Consider the following 13,503-nt stretch of genomic DNA (forward strand, 5'->3'; position numbering starts at 1 on the left):
CCCCCCTTCCCCACGAGCCCCCCGATCACTGCCCTGCCTGGCCCCATCCCTCACCTGCCCCCCCAAGCCACCCCAGTTGCTGCCCTGTCTATGGGTTTGACCCAAATCAGTTAAGTCTGATACTACATTCAGTCAGGTTAATCTTAAACCGGTTTCAGCCATTTTGAAGCTGGTTTACCTGCACTGAACTTCTGTTCTGTTACAGGTGTAAACTGGTTTTTGATGACTTGAACTGGTTTATGTGTAACTTCTGTCCCTAGACTGTGGGTGCATCTACGCATGGAATTAATGAGATGCAATGAACTCTGGCACATATTGTGTCAGAGTTTATTCCTCTGGGGCACCATGTTTACACTTGCACCCAGGACCAGAACACATTGAGCTGCGTCACAGTAGCCCCAGCTGGCAGGGGACCCAGGGGGTCAGCCTGCCAGCCTGGGGTGGCTCGGACTTGGCTCAGCATGCTGTGGAGGGGCTTGCTGGGGCAGAGGGGTTAGCATGCAGCCCCCACACTGAAGTACCCTTATGTCTCAGCCAGTCTCATCAGCATCTACACACATCTTGCTGTATAGTAAATAACACTGCCGCAGGATAGTACTTGTATTTACAAGTTCTAACCAATGCTGGCTTTTATTATTTTACTGCAGCCTAATAGGTCCATATGTGTAGACGCACAGGCTTTACTGTGGAGCTAATTAGGCAGCTCAGCAGTAAACGTGTAGCTCTGCGTCTCATGTAGATGTGCCCTGTGAGAGTTGTTTTTCAAGCAGCCATCATCCACTTCATGGCAATTTCATCTACACTATATTTCCTTTATTTGCTTATGAGAATGTCTTATGCGATAGTTGTCAGAAGTCTTACCACATTCACAATATCTTTTCTCTTATTCAATAGACTATTTACCTTGCCAAATAACATAATTAAGCTGGATTGACATTGGATGTTCTTGACAAATCCACTTTTGGCTGTTTTTTTTTTAGCTACCTCATTCTGCAGGCAGTTACATTCTGATTGTTTCATAATTTGCTGCAGTTCCTTTCTAGGTACCAACATTTGGATGACTGGACTATAATTTACTAGGACATTTATCTTCTTGATATGTGTTATGCTTGCCCTTCTCCAGTCATAATGGACCTCCCCCATCACCCATGACTTCCCAGTGGTTTTATGGGTTTAGAGACTGGTTTTGTTTGTTCCTGAAGTGCTCTTAGGTGTATTTCACCAGGCCCTGTTGACTTGAATGTATTCACGCACTCTTTAAACAGTCCTTTCCCTATTCTGGTACATACTTTCATTCCTTTAAAAGAAATAAATGTAGTTAAATATCTGGATACAGTTTACCTTTTTGTGAAGGCTGAAATCAATGCAGCACTGAATTTTCAACCTTGTCTGCATTTTCCTCTCTCTGCCTAGTAGGTAATCTCCTTTGTTGTCCTTTGTAATAAAATGTATGTATAAACCTTTTCTTGTTTTCTATACCTCTTGCAAGTTGTAACTCTTTTGTGCCTTTGCTGTTTGTTTCATCTCAACATGCTCATGCTGTTCCTTTATACTCATCCATTGTCACATACTCTTTTTTCTGATTTTTTCCCTTCTTTTTTGATTTCCAGGTTGTTAAAGAGTTTCTGCTGAATACTTAGTGATTTAATTCTACTCTTCCTATATTTCTTCCACTCAAGGGCCTATATCTCTAATACAGCTTTTTTCGAAAATTGTCTGCTCTTGTGATTTCATCCTTTAGATTATCTTCTGAAGAGGCCCTATCCATCAGCTCCCTACATTTGAAGCCAACCATGAAGCACAGACTCAAAACACAGGATCCTGAGATTCAGAATGTCAGTTTGAGCACCCTACCTATTTCCTTTTTGTTTTATTAACTCTATTGTTTTATTTAAGTCTGCCATGTGCTTCCAGTACAATTTGCATGAAAGATTTTATACCAAAGCAAGTTAGGTTATATCATTCCAGAGAGAACAACATTTTATTGCTTATACTTTCTTACCCAGATACCTAAGAATTTTTAGACTACCTGATAGTTTGCAAGGAACTAAAAACAACCAAACCCTCATTTTTGGAAAATTATATGCTTCTAACTCTAAACCAAACCTGCCTGTTAGACAAACATATGATCACACTCAGCTTGTAAAACTAGGAGGCAGTTGGTCTAAATGCATGCAATTAAGGACCACAGCAGGCTCCTTTAAGGCAGAGCTGATGCTGCTCTTGCCCATATTACTTTCAATCATGTTCCTAAAACTCTTTGAAAATAGAATAGGGAGGAGAAAGTACTTTTTACTTTTTCAATTCTGAAGTTTGCTTCAGTATTACTGTATGTGCAGAGAGTTGAATATTGATGTGCATCAAAATGATGGAGCTAATTTGTAAAGCAGCATCAGATTTGAATTTTGCTTTGGGTTCCAGATACAGTGAACACTTCACATGCAAGCTTTCTCTTTTAAGAGTCATTCTGGGAACCGAGACTAGGTTTGAAGAACCAGTTCCGCTTAAATTAAATACTCACAAACATAATGTAGGTAACTTCTAATAGGAATTTTAATAATGAAATAGAGATAAGATATAAATGACCAAACACTACAGGTAATGGAGCCAACAGTTAAATTTTGTTAAATGTGCATTCATCTTATTAACATTTGAGAGGATTAAAAATTAAATCCTTTAAAGTCTTAAAAAGCCTCTGAGTGGCCAGTCTGTTAGGGGGAAAAGGACTTCTCAACTAGTTTTCCAATTAAGTTTTAAAGAGCACTTATCTTAGTTCATCTGCAGATGGGCCATTCAGCAACAACTGTAGTTCAAGGTTGAAAAGCAAAGATTTAGGGTCTTGGTTGAATTCAGGATACTCAGCTTACAAGATCATTGTTCTTAATGTCCTTAATAGGTTCTACTCTAATTAAGATTCATATGCTTATTTTTATCCCCTGTTTAAGCTTTATCTTGTTTAAAACTGGATATTACTGACACGAGACTGCTAAATGTATGTACTCTGAACAATTTTTACCCTACTTCTTTTTGCCTGTTATCCTGGCATTTTCTAAAATTAGTCTAATCTCTGACATTCTCTCACTTGCACATGTCCTTTGCCTCTTCTTCTCTTACCCAGACTTTGGTCAAGCAAATGCTATACCAGGGGTAGCCAATCTGCGGCTCCAGAGCTACATGCAGCTCTTCAGAAGTTAATATGCATCTCCTTGAATCTTTGCACAAACACAAGGTAAGCAGCTTCTGTAGCTGTTATGTCACATTGTGTGCTTGTGCACACAATGAGTGGGATTGGGGGGGATTCTTACTTGTTTCAGGGACTTAAGTCCCTGATTGGTGTTCCTGAAGTGTGGCCTGCAGCTACCCCAAGTGCCAGTTCCCCCCACTGCCAGTCACTGCTCCTGCACCTTCCTTTTAAAAATCCTGGATCTGCCTATGTAACTGTGCATGTCATCATCAGTCCTTTAAGCAATACCATGCCTCTAACACTTCAGCTGTTAAATTACCAAGATAATCCATTTACATTGTTAATTTACAACACATTGGGTTTTTTTGGTTTTTAAGAAGATTTTAAAATTGTTTTAAGTTTAAAAACACTCTTATTGCAATAATACATTTTTAAAATTTCTAATACTGGCACAAGGACATTTTCATACATTTACTAAAGTACTGCAGGGCCTCACTTCTAAAAATTATTTGAGATACTGTACTAGTCCATCATGATAAATAACTGGTGTATCTTATTACTGAACTCTGTTACTCCACTTGCAAGCTTTTGCCTACTCCCAAACCCATAAATAGCCTTGGATCATTACAGTCTGTCCTTAGTCAAAGTAGTTTTTTTTGAAGTGAAAACCAATGCCCAATTTGTACTTGACGCTCTTTTATTAGTCTGCTGCAGTATTGTATCATATACATTTTTTGGAATTCAACTATGGTAGAGCCACCTCTTCATCTTGGATTTGACTAGATTTATCAGAAGGGTCTTAATTAAATTGTATCAGCTTTAATTTTTTTTTTTTTAAGAAACTGCTTATGTTTTCCTTGAGTCAGAGCTTGGCATGTGACAAAGTAGGATATGGCTACAAGAGTTCATGCCTCTCTGAAACAGTTTCTAAGGTGCCACCTTCCCTATCTCCTACCAGGCAGTTTATAATTTGACCTCCAGTTTCACCAGAACCTTGCTTACTAAAAATCACACTTAGCGCATTATGATTTTCCAGTTCTTCTCTTCTTGCAGTGCTGGATTTAGGCACAATGCTAAGAAAGCTGCAGCTTAGGGCCTCACATTATGAGGGGCTTCTAAGCCAACCCCTGGACCAGAAGTGACTGCGGACGAGTGAACTGCGGCCCCGCAGAGCCGGGTGGAGATGCCGCGACTCTTCCCACAGGGCCCATGGCAGCTATAGCTGAGGTTTGCCCCCTCCACCCCGCGTGGGGGGTGGAGGTATCTTTACCTGTGTTCCAGCTGGAAATTCTAGCTGCCGGGCTCCATGTGGTGGTTCGCAGTTTGCCAGGTTGTGACTTGGAAAGTTTGGGAACCCCTAGCTTAGAGCTCCACCCTGCTTTCTTATAATATGGCCCTGCTCTCTTGGCCCCAAACCCCCCAACCGCTCCCCACAAAAAAAGCAATTGGGTCAGAAAAGTACCTAAACTTTGGGGCCTTCATTCTACAATCAGATTTGTATAGACAAACCTTTGTGTATGCATTGAGATACTGACTTTGACTTCTGAGGGGGTCTATGTAGATCCAAGGCCAAAACTGGGGCCTAAGACACTTATTGTGTAGCCCAGGTGTACATGGGATTGTACTTCCCACTCCAATTGAGGGAATTATTGGCAGGGTAGTGTGCTGTGGAGGGACACAACGGCCCAGCAGCCACCTCCTTCCCCAATAGTCAGGTCCAGTCAATTAATTACTTAACTATATACAGATTTATTATTACAACAAAACCATTAGAGGGTAAGGACATAGATTATATATATATGTACAAATTTACAGAGCAATAAACCCTATAATATAGATATAGATATAGATATACTCATACCCAGTTATCATTTAAAATACAGAACAATAGAACAAATCAGACCAAAGGATATTGATTGGGCAACCTTATAACTTTATTTATATAGAAACTATTACTTTAAATTATTCACATAAACTGTAAGGCATAGTCCACAAATATAATCAGCAGTCCTTAGATTACCTGGGTGCCCTCCAGGGCAGGGGCCCTACTCCCAAGGTACCACTACAGGAAAGGAGTGGGAGGAAAGAAAAAGGAGAGGAAGATCCCAAAGACTTCTAAGCTCCCCTGCTATCACCCAGAAGAGGCCCATGTGGTGCCCCTTTGCAACCCTTGGGGGGTCCCTCCCCTGTGGGGACCCTCTCTCCAGAGTAACTGACTGCTCCACAGTCCCAGAGGGTTGCCTCTCATTCTCCAGGTCAAACTCTGTTTCCCGCTGGGTTTTCCTGCCACCTGACTCTGTTGCCGCCATCCTAGCTGAGGACCACTGTGTGTAGTAGGCACTTTGCCTTGTGCTAGGGGTTGGAGGCCTGGACAGCCTTGTGCAGCACCGGGGCTCAGTTTGTTCCCAGACCCTCTGGGCAGTGTCGCCTTCACTGAGCTGCTGCCCCATGTCAGCAGCTGTAGACCCAAGCCACCTCAAGCAGCTTCCAGGGTCTCTCACCCTCCGTGCAGCGCCTCCTGCACCGAGCACCCAGGCTTGTTCTGGGGGTTGAGGACCTGAGCCGCCTCAGGGGCTCCAAAGATCCTGCTCTGTGGACCGGCCTGTGCACCGTGTCTCTGGCCGCATGCCAGAGGTTGCAGATGCAAGCTGCCTCATGCAGCTCCCAGGGTCTGGACGCCGTGTGCCATGCTGCGCGCTGAGAGCCTAGCCGCTGGAGCTGTCCCCTGCTCCCCACTGATACAAGTCTTCAGGGTTTCTTCCTGGGCTACTGCTTCGCCCTGCTGAGCAGCATTCCTCAGGTCTTCAAAGCCCCGCTCTTCTCTCTTCTCTGTCCCCAGTGCAACTGCCCCTCGTGCTGGGCATGCAGCTCCTTTTATATGCTCCAGGGCTCCGCCCCTAAAGTCTTCTGGACCTGACAGTTTTCAGTCTGGTCCAGGGAAGCTCTTCTCCCCTTCCCCTCAGAAAAGGGGCATGATGTTATTTCTCTTGCTGCCTCCTGACTGGTGGATGGGCTCCACCAAGCAAAACAGCAGGATCTCAAGCCTGGGATTCAACCCAAGCTCTGAAAGGTGAGCCTGCTACAAATGGAATGTTTACATGTTTAAATGTTTATTGATGTTTAGTCAAAGTTAATTATGCAAGACTTAATACTTCATTTTTCTCCATAATCTCCAGATTAAAATAGCTGAAGGTTTACATGTAGATAACAGAATTTCACCTTGTGAGTCTGGCAATAGACTCAATCATTTTGTGGCTGAGGTAGAGAGTATCAATTAGAGAGACATCTGATCTTGATTTAGTGACTGTGAGATGGAGAATTTATAATAGTCTTTAGTCAATAGTTTCCAAAGTAAATTACTCTACACTAGTTTGCACATTCATGCTATTTTTTGTTGCTGCTTTTTTCTAATTCAATTTCTGATCTTTATGTCTGGTTATGTATCTTAATTTAGGAGATCAGAGGGCCCTCTAGATCATCTTAATGCTTACCCTTGGTATTTTTCAGCAGTGAATACTACCAATTTAAAAATAACTTTGCAGCTTTACTATGCAGGAATAAAATATTACATTGATTTAGTGAAAACTATGCCAAACAGGCAAGGAAAAAAAATCTTTCTTTTGCTAGCTTCTTGACTGGTGACTCATCATAAACAACTGGTTGACAGATGTAGTCTTACCATAAAGTTGAAGAAAAATTGTACTCAATACATGTAGGGAAATTTGGGGTTAGTCTCTAGACACTATAGACCAGATTCTGTTCTTCCTATTAGTCATGTAAGTGGACTTGAATGTCTAAATGCAGTTTCATTCCATCCTCCTCAAGTTTCTGAAAAACTGTTAATACAGAAGGTGGGTCCTCCTCCTCCTTGCTGCTTGTTTGTGGCTCATTTGTAGGGCCCTGAAAAAATCACAGTTTCCCTGTAGAAAATTTGCAGCACGTGAGCAGGTAAAGTATAATTTTTTACGGAACATTTATAGAACTACCATTGATCTTGGCAAATGGGTCCTGGTAGTTCCATGAATAATCTGTGAAAAAAATTGTACTTTATCCATGAACATGCTACACATGCAGTAGGCAGGCACACACCAGAGGTGATGGAAGGCGGGGGGGATAATGGGGCTTAGGCCACCCAAACAGGGGGCAGCAGTGGCAGCACAAAGGGTGACAGGGCAGCTTAGGTGCAGGCTCCAGGTGGCTGCAGCAGCAGGGAGAGGCGTGCACAGAAAGACACGGAGCCATAGCCTGCACACAGCCAGTATTGCAGCCTGGTGGGAGCACTGCCCACCACAGCAGGAAAATCTGTGAAGGGGAAGGTGAGGCAGATTGCGGCTCCCACAGTGAAGAAGGGAGTGGGCCAGAGACAGGGGTAGGGACTGGAATGAATGGTACCCTGGGGCAGGTTGTGGGATGTTTGGAGCCTGGGTGGCTCGTCCAGGGTGCAGGGAGGCTCCCACCACTGCGTGCACCCTGGGAGAGGCATGGGGGGTATGTGCCCCCTGGATCTGTGCACAGGGTGGAGTCAGGCTGTCACTGTGGACTGGGATCTGCACCCCACTGCCATGGCCTTGGGAACCACACAATGCCATATGCCTGCAAAGGGAAACCCGTGCTTTCACACATTTTTCTTAGAAATTGTGGTATGGGGCTAATTTCACGCATGCTAATTTACAGTTTGAAACTGGATTTTGCGCAGTCTGTGAAATCATGATTTTCTCAGGGCCTTACTTATTGTAATGGTAAGCTGTAGTTGTTACAGAAGTAGGCATATTAATGGCTTTTCCAGGACTTAAGCAGGGTAGACTAGAATCAATTTAGGTACTTAAGTCCATTTATGCATCTAATAAGTAGAATAAAACCTCGCATTCATTTGCCTGGTTAGAGTGTTCTCATAAGTTTTGATTACTAAATACATCACATAAATCTAACTTTCTCTAAAATAATTTAAATATATTGACAGTTTAAAATAATATCTCAGGTCAGCTTACTCCAAATTTGGCTTTGCTTTTGTTGTATATACAACCTAAAATGCAAGGGTTGCCATGACACAGAGCAAACGTCAGTATTTCAGCTGGTTATGCCAAGGGGATGGCAGAATCTTGTCCTTAACAGAAAGGACAGATGACAAGTAGGTAAACCCAAAGAGCAAGCTGTGGTAGTTAACCTGTGAGACAGCATCCTAATTGTTTTCAATACATATTTTTATAGAAGCCTCTATTATCTCAGCTCACCTGTGTGGGAATTCTTTATTGGTATTACAGTGGAGTCTAGGAATCCCGATCAAGGATTGGGGGCCCATTGTACTGGATCATTATAGACGAATCAATCTGACAGTATCTATAGCAAGTTGCATTTGAAAGAAAAATGGAAAGAATTTGCCATGCTAGGGCCTTAATCCTTCTGTTTTTAATCATTCAGGTAGTTTAATTCAAGTCAAGGAGGTCATTGTTGGCAATCAGTCAGTCTCTACCATGGTTCATTGATAGGCAAGGAGGTGACTTGCACAAGTAAAGCCAGGATGACTTGGCTTCTGCTCAGTACTGTGAATGATTGAGGAAGGACATTATTCTAGCATTCATTTTGCAGTAACTTCTAAGCAATTTGTGGTGCATGTGGTGTTTCTCCTTTTAACTTCTATTTCCTCATTAAGGAACAATTCTAGAATTCACCTTTTTTTCCTAGGCCTTGTCTATATAGACAAGCATAATTATCAGCACATACTATTGTGCTATTGACACTAGAAGTATAACTGTTCTAGGATGATAGGCAGGGATCCTGGTTTTCTTTGATAAAAAAACAATCCCTAATTTTCAGATTAGAAAAAGTAACCCAAAATCCAAGTTTTTCCATAATTAAAATGAAACACCACTAATATATAGATATACATATAGATATAAATATAAATCACAGAAAAAGGTGGATTTGGGGTTACTTTTTTTTAATCTGAAAATTGGGGATTTTTTTTTTAAATCAGAGAAAACCAGGATCCCCGATGATAAGCTTCTCAATGGTGGACAGCATCTTTACTCTGAAAGCCTGATCCTGACCAACATGGAGATCCTACTGAAGTTTTTACTGTTCAGGGTGAGGCTCCAAGCAATTTAAATGCTTTCCTTAGCATCGCATGGTGTTCTGTTCACTTCATTTTGCACTTTCAGAGGGCACTGTCAGTGTCCATAGCAATCCCTATGGCCTTGGGATTGACATGAGTGATGAAAGGGATAGCAAAGCAGCCTTTTCATTACTCATTTCTCCTTTCTGCCTATGTAACCTAGGCAGGAGTCAAATTACAGGACTCAGGGGGGGCTGAGCTCCCCCATAAGAGATGAGAGTTCCCCCCATAAAAGACAGGAGCCCTCCTGCCAGCCAGGCAAAAACTGCTGTTTAGCACAGGGGAAAAGTGGTCCTTCCCCCTAGTTGCTGCCAGGTGCTTTTTGCTGCAGCCATCCAGAGCCTACACCCGGGCTGCCCTGCGGTTTCTCTAGGCCACTGCTGCCTCTGACACCTCCATGAGTCAAAGTGTACTTCAAACCCTGAATTTAGGGGCTTAGCCTCTCGGTAAGTTCAAAGCCACACCACAAAATTCAGGAGGTTATATGTCTAGCTTTGGAGCCCCCCCTAGTCTGGGATTCACTAATCCTTGGTGCTTTTACTTTGGGTGATCATTCCCCCTTCTGCAGGGAATGGAAGGTAGAGAAATTCAAATCCACCCTCTCCTCTGGATTTCACCCAAAGAACCTTGCACTACGCAGCAAAGGACCTTTCCTCTTTCTGCCTCATCACTTTATACCTGCCTAGCTTGGCAGGCTTTCTCCCCTTAATGCACTTCTCACAGCTTTTCTCATCCAGTATCTCTGCATATCTCCAAGGCAGCCAGTAAATCTCCTTCACTTTCTGCCTCATTCTGTCTTTCATAGCAGCTGTTTCTAATTGGCTACTTGCTCACAGCTGGGGAGGTCATTAGGCTATTCATTAACACGTTTCAACCTGCTGGTCTTTGGCAGGTACAGAATCAATCACATGAACCTTTATGTAATTTCTTTAAGGTCTTTACAATTTTTGGTAATTCACAAAGAAAACACTCTGTAGTGTGATAATCTCAGTGATAAAATGTGTTTTGATTTCTATGCTGATCACCTAGTACCACAGTTTCAAACTGCAGAACAATGGATAGGAAGATGGACATGGGGATGCCAATTAAATCCTTCTGAAATAAGAAAGGAAATAAAACCAGGCACATAACATTCCCCATTCTTTTGTTTTTGTCCTGCTTTTTCATGTAGTAAACAGAGCGAGTGTGTTTATAATCTAAATGAGAATTTAAAATGACTGCAGTATCATAGCAACAGAGAAAGGACTGCTATTGATATTATCAGCATCCTCAACAGTTCATATTAGTTGTTCATTATAGGGATAGTTCAGAAAAACAAAACAAAATAGTTAATTAATACTACAAAACCAAACCATCACATTTCAGATTTCATATCCCTTATTATTTATATAGTGTAATAAGTCTGATGATGCTTTATAAACATCTGTTTCTTATCTAATTAATGCACGCCATAAAGAAAAGAAAGGATAAGGTCTGTCGTTATGAGAGAATAAAAACCTTTCAGATTTGCTTTTGGAAAAGTACTGCTGTAGTTTTAAAAAAACCAGTTTATTGTGGGAATGAAGCATTTTTTTTGGTGATGACTTTTTGTACCTGTTGTTTAAAATCCAGGTATCATCAGCAAAAACATTGGCTGAATACTTGCCTCCACTGAAGTAAGTGGTAAAACATTTCATTTTAATAGGTCTAGGATATCATCCAGATTGTTTAGGAAAGGATGCTAGATGGCTGAATGTCCCAGTTTTTGAAGATTTCTGGCATAGGATCAATTTATATCTATGCTGTCCAGGTTCTTCAGTATCATATTTCATAAGTTGAATACATTTTTAAAAGGAACTAAATGGTTAGAAATCTAGGGCCAGAGCCACAAGAAGACTTATCCCCATATTTGCCTAACTTTAGAAGCCTTGCTGCCTGGCAGAGGCACAGCATCCTTGAGCTAAGTACTCTGGCTACCCTGGAATGCACAGGAAATTAGGGTTTGTCTACACAAGCATGTTACAGTGAAGCACAATAGGGCATAAACATATAGCAGGTCACTTATTTCATATTAACTGCCCATGTGCATGCTCTTACCTTGCAGTAAATGCAAAGTAGTTTGGCCCTCTAACTCACAGATCAGTGTTTTCTGTACTGAGTCAGAAAACTAAGTTCCAGCCAGGTGCAAGTGAAAACACATATCAGTTCTCAGCATTTCTCTATTGGCTAGTTGCAGACATTTCTATCTCCATTGCTGTGTTGGTTTTTGTGTATACCATTCTAAAATACTTAAATCTCCCCACATACTGTATATGAAGCCAACTCCAGGCTGTGTTAAGTGGCCATTGGGCCAGGCTCCTAAAAAAAGCTAGGCGTTACAACCATGGGAGGATCTAAAATTTTAAAAAGGGGGTGTAGATGGTGAGATGCATCATCACATAAAACAACACATTTTCCTCCAGTTGAAAATAAACTAGAAGATTTACTAATATGCTAGGGAATCAGGGCTTCATTATTCAGTTCAAGATTGAAACAAAAATAAACATAAGTTCATTGGAATTTATTAAAAACAAATCTGCAGGGCTGTGAAATAGGAACTTCATTACCAGGACCAGCCAACAGACATCAGACTTGCAGAACCCAGGATAGTTTGACTGGTAGAACATCAAGACCATTAAAAAGGAGAAAGGGTTGTTAAAACCTGTGGAATAAAGAATAAAGTTCAGAAGGGATCAAATAGATTATAATGAGCTGTGAGGTCAAGCGATTCCCTCAGCACTGCAGTGATGGTTGCAGGAGGTTTGAAGTTTTACAACATACCTTTCTTACTTTCAAAGAAAGAAAATAGATTGCTTTAGTAAGACCAATTAGTTATTTGTGATAGAGGTTCTTTCGAATTTTAGAAGCCTAGCAAAACTAGTAAAGATATAACAACAGAAGGTAGAACACAATGCCCACATCATTTTGTCAGATTGATGAATTAAAATAACTGGATCATAAACAAAGCAATATTTAGGCGTCTGGGTCTTACTCTCTCTTCACTTTGATGCCAGTTCAGCTTTATTGATTTCAATAGATAGGTTCCTGATTTAAACTAGAGGAGAACCAAGCCCTTTCTGAACTCATGTATTTTCTTTGGGATAATGAGACCCACCCTACCCAACAAGTGTTTGTCTGCAAACAGGCATTGAGTGCTGGTTACAATTATCAGCCAGCTTGCAAGCAATTTATCCGCACTGTTACACTGATTCTTTTTGAAAAACAACAAAGCTCATTTCCTTTGTGGAATTGGAATAAATTTTGGGCTTTCCTGTTGTCACATTTTCTTTCCTCCTTAGTGTAATTGTTCAGCTGTTCAAAAATTGCACAATTTTTGAAGGAGCAAATCATTTTCCTTTAATTAAATTAAAATGACAGTTTTTCAATGCACTCCTATTGTGTGATGACAGTATCACATGTCCTATATTCTCTTGCCATTCAGAAATGTATGCTTTCCTTTGATAAAATGTTTTTTCCTCCTTTTTGTCTTTCTTCACAGATACTATATAATAAAAAAAAATACATATGCTATTTTGCAGACTAAGAGATATATATCACCTGGACAAGGGAGAAGAGATTGATGTCATATATCTTGATTTTAAAAAAGCTTTTGACCTGGTATCTCATGACCATCTCATAGAAAAACTGGCCAGCTGCGGCCTCGGCTACATTACAGTCCACTGGCTGGGGAATTGGCTCCGAGGTCGGACCCAGAGTGTGGTAGTTGACGGAAGTCAATAATTGTGGTGCGTCATGACCAGTGCAATCTCCCAGGGTCCCTATTCTTTTCAACATCTTCATTTATGATGTGGACATTGGTGTCAGAAGCGGACTGGCTAAGTTTGCTGATGACACCAAACTTTGGGGTAAAGCATCCATACCCGAGGACAGGATGGTGATCCAGGTCGACCTGGACAGGCTCGGAAAATGGGCGGATGAAAACCTGATGGCTTTCAACACCGAAAAATGCAAGGTACTCCACCTTGGGAAGAAAAACCCGCAGCATGCTTATAGGCTTGGCAGTGCTACGCTTGCTAGCAGCACGCCAAAAGGGACTTGGGGGTTATGATTGACAACAAGATGAATATGAGCCACCAATGTGATTTTCAGCCGGCAAAGTGAGCTTGCATCCATAGATGGTTCTCTAGCAAATCTCAGGATGTCATCCTCCCACTGTACTCGGCCTTGG

General features: G+C 41.6%; 1 long non-coding RNA gene across 1 annotated transcript in view; it reads right to left on the bottom strand.

The window, feature by feature from the left end:
- LOC109302468 overlaps nucleotides 1–4,437 on the bottom strand; it is a 21,214-nt gene extending 16,777 nt beyond the window's left edge. The window contains exons 1-2 of the long non-coding RNA XR_002098793.1: nucleotides 4,427–4,437; nucleotides 1,572–1,579 (exon numbers count right to left, since the gene is read on the bottom strand). This is a non-coding gene — a long non-coding RNA (uncharacterized LOC109302468). The remainder of the gene's footprint in view (nucleotides 1–1,571; nucleotides 1,580–4,426) is intronic.
- Nucleotides 4,438–13,503: the final 9,066 nt, after the last annotated feature.

The sequence above is a fragment of the Gavialis gangeticus genome, unplaced genomic scaffold (assembly GCF_001723915.1).
Source record: "Gavialis gangeticus isolate Ggan-Ray unplaced genomic scaffold, GavGan_comp1, whole genome shotgun sequence".
Classification (NCBI taxonomy): domain Eukaryota; kingdom Metazoa; phylum Chordata; order Crocodylia; family Gavialidae; genus Gavialis; species Gavialis gangeticus.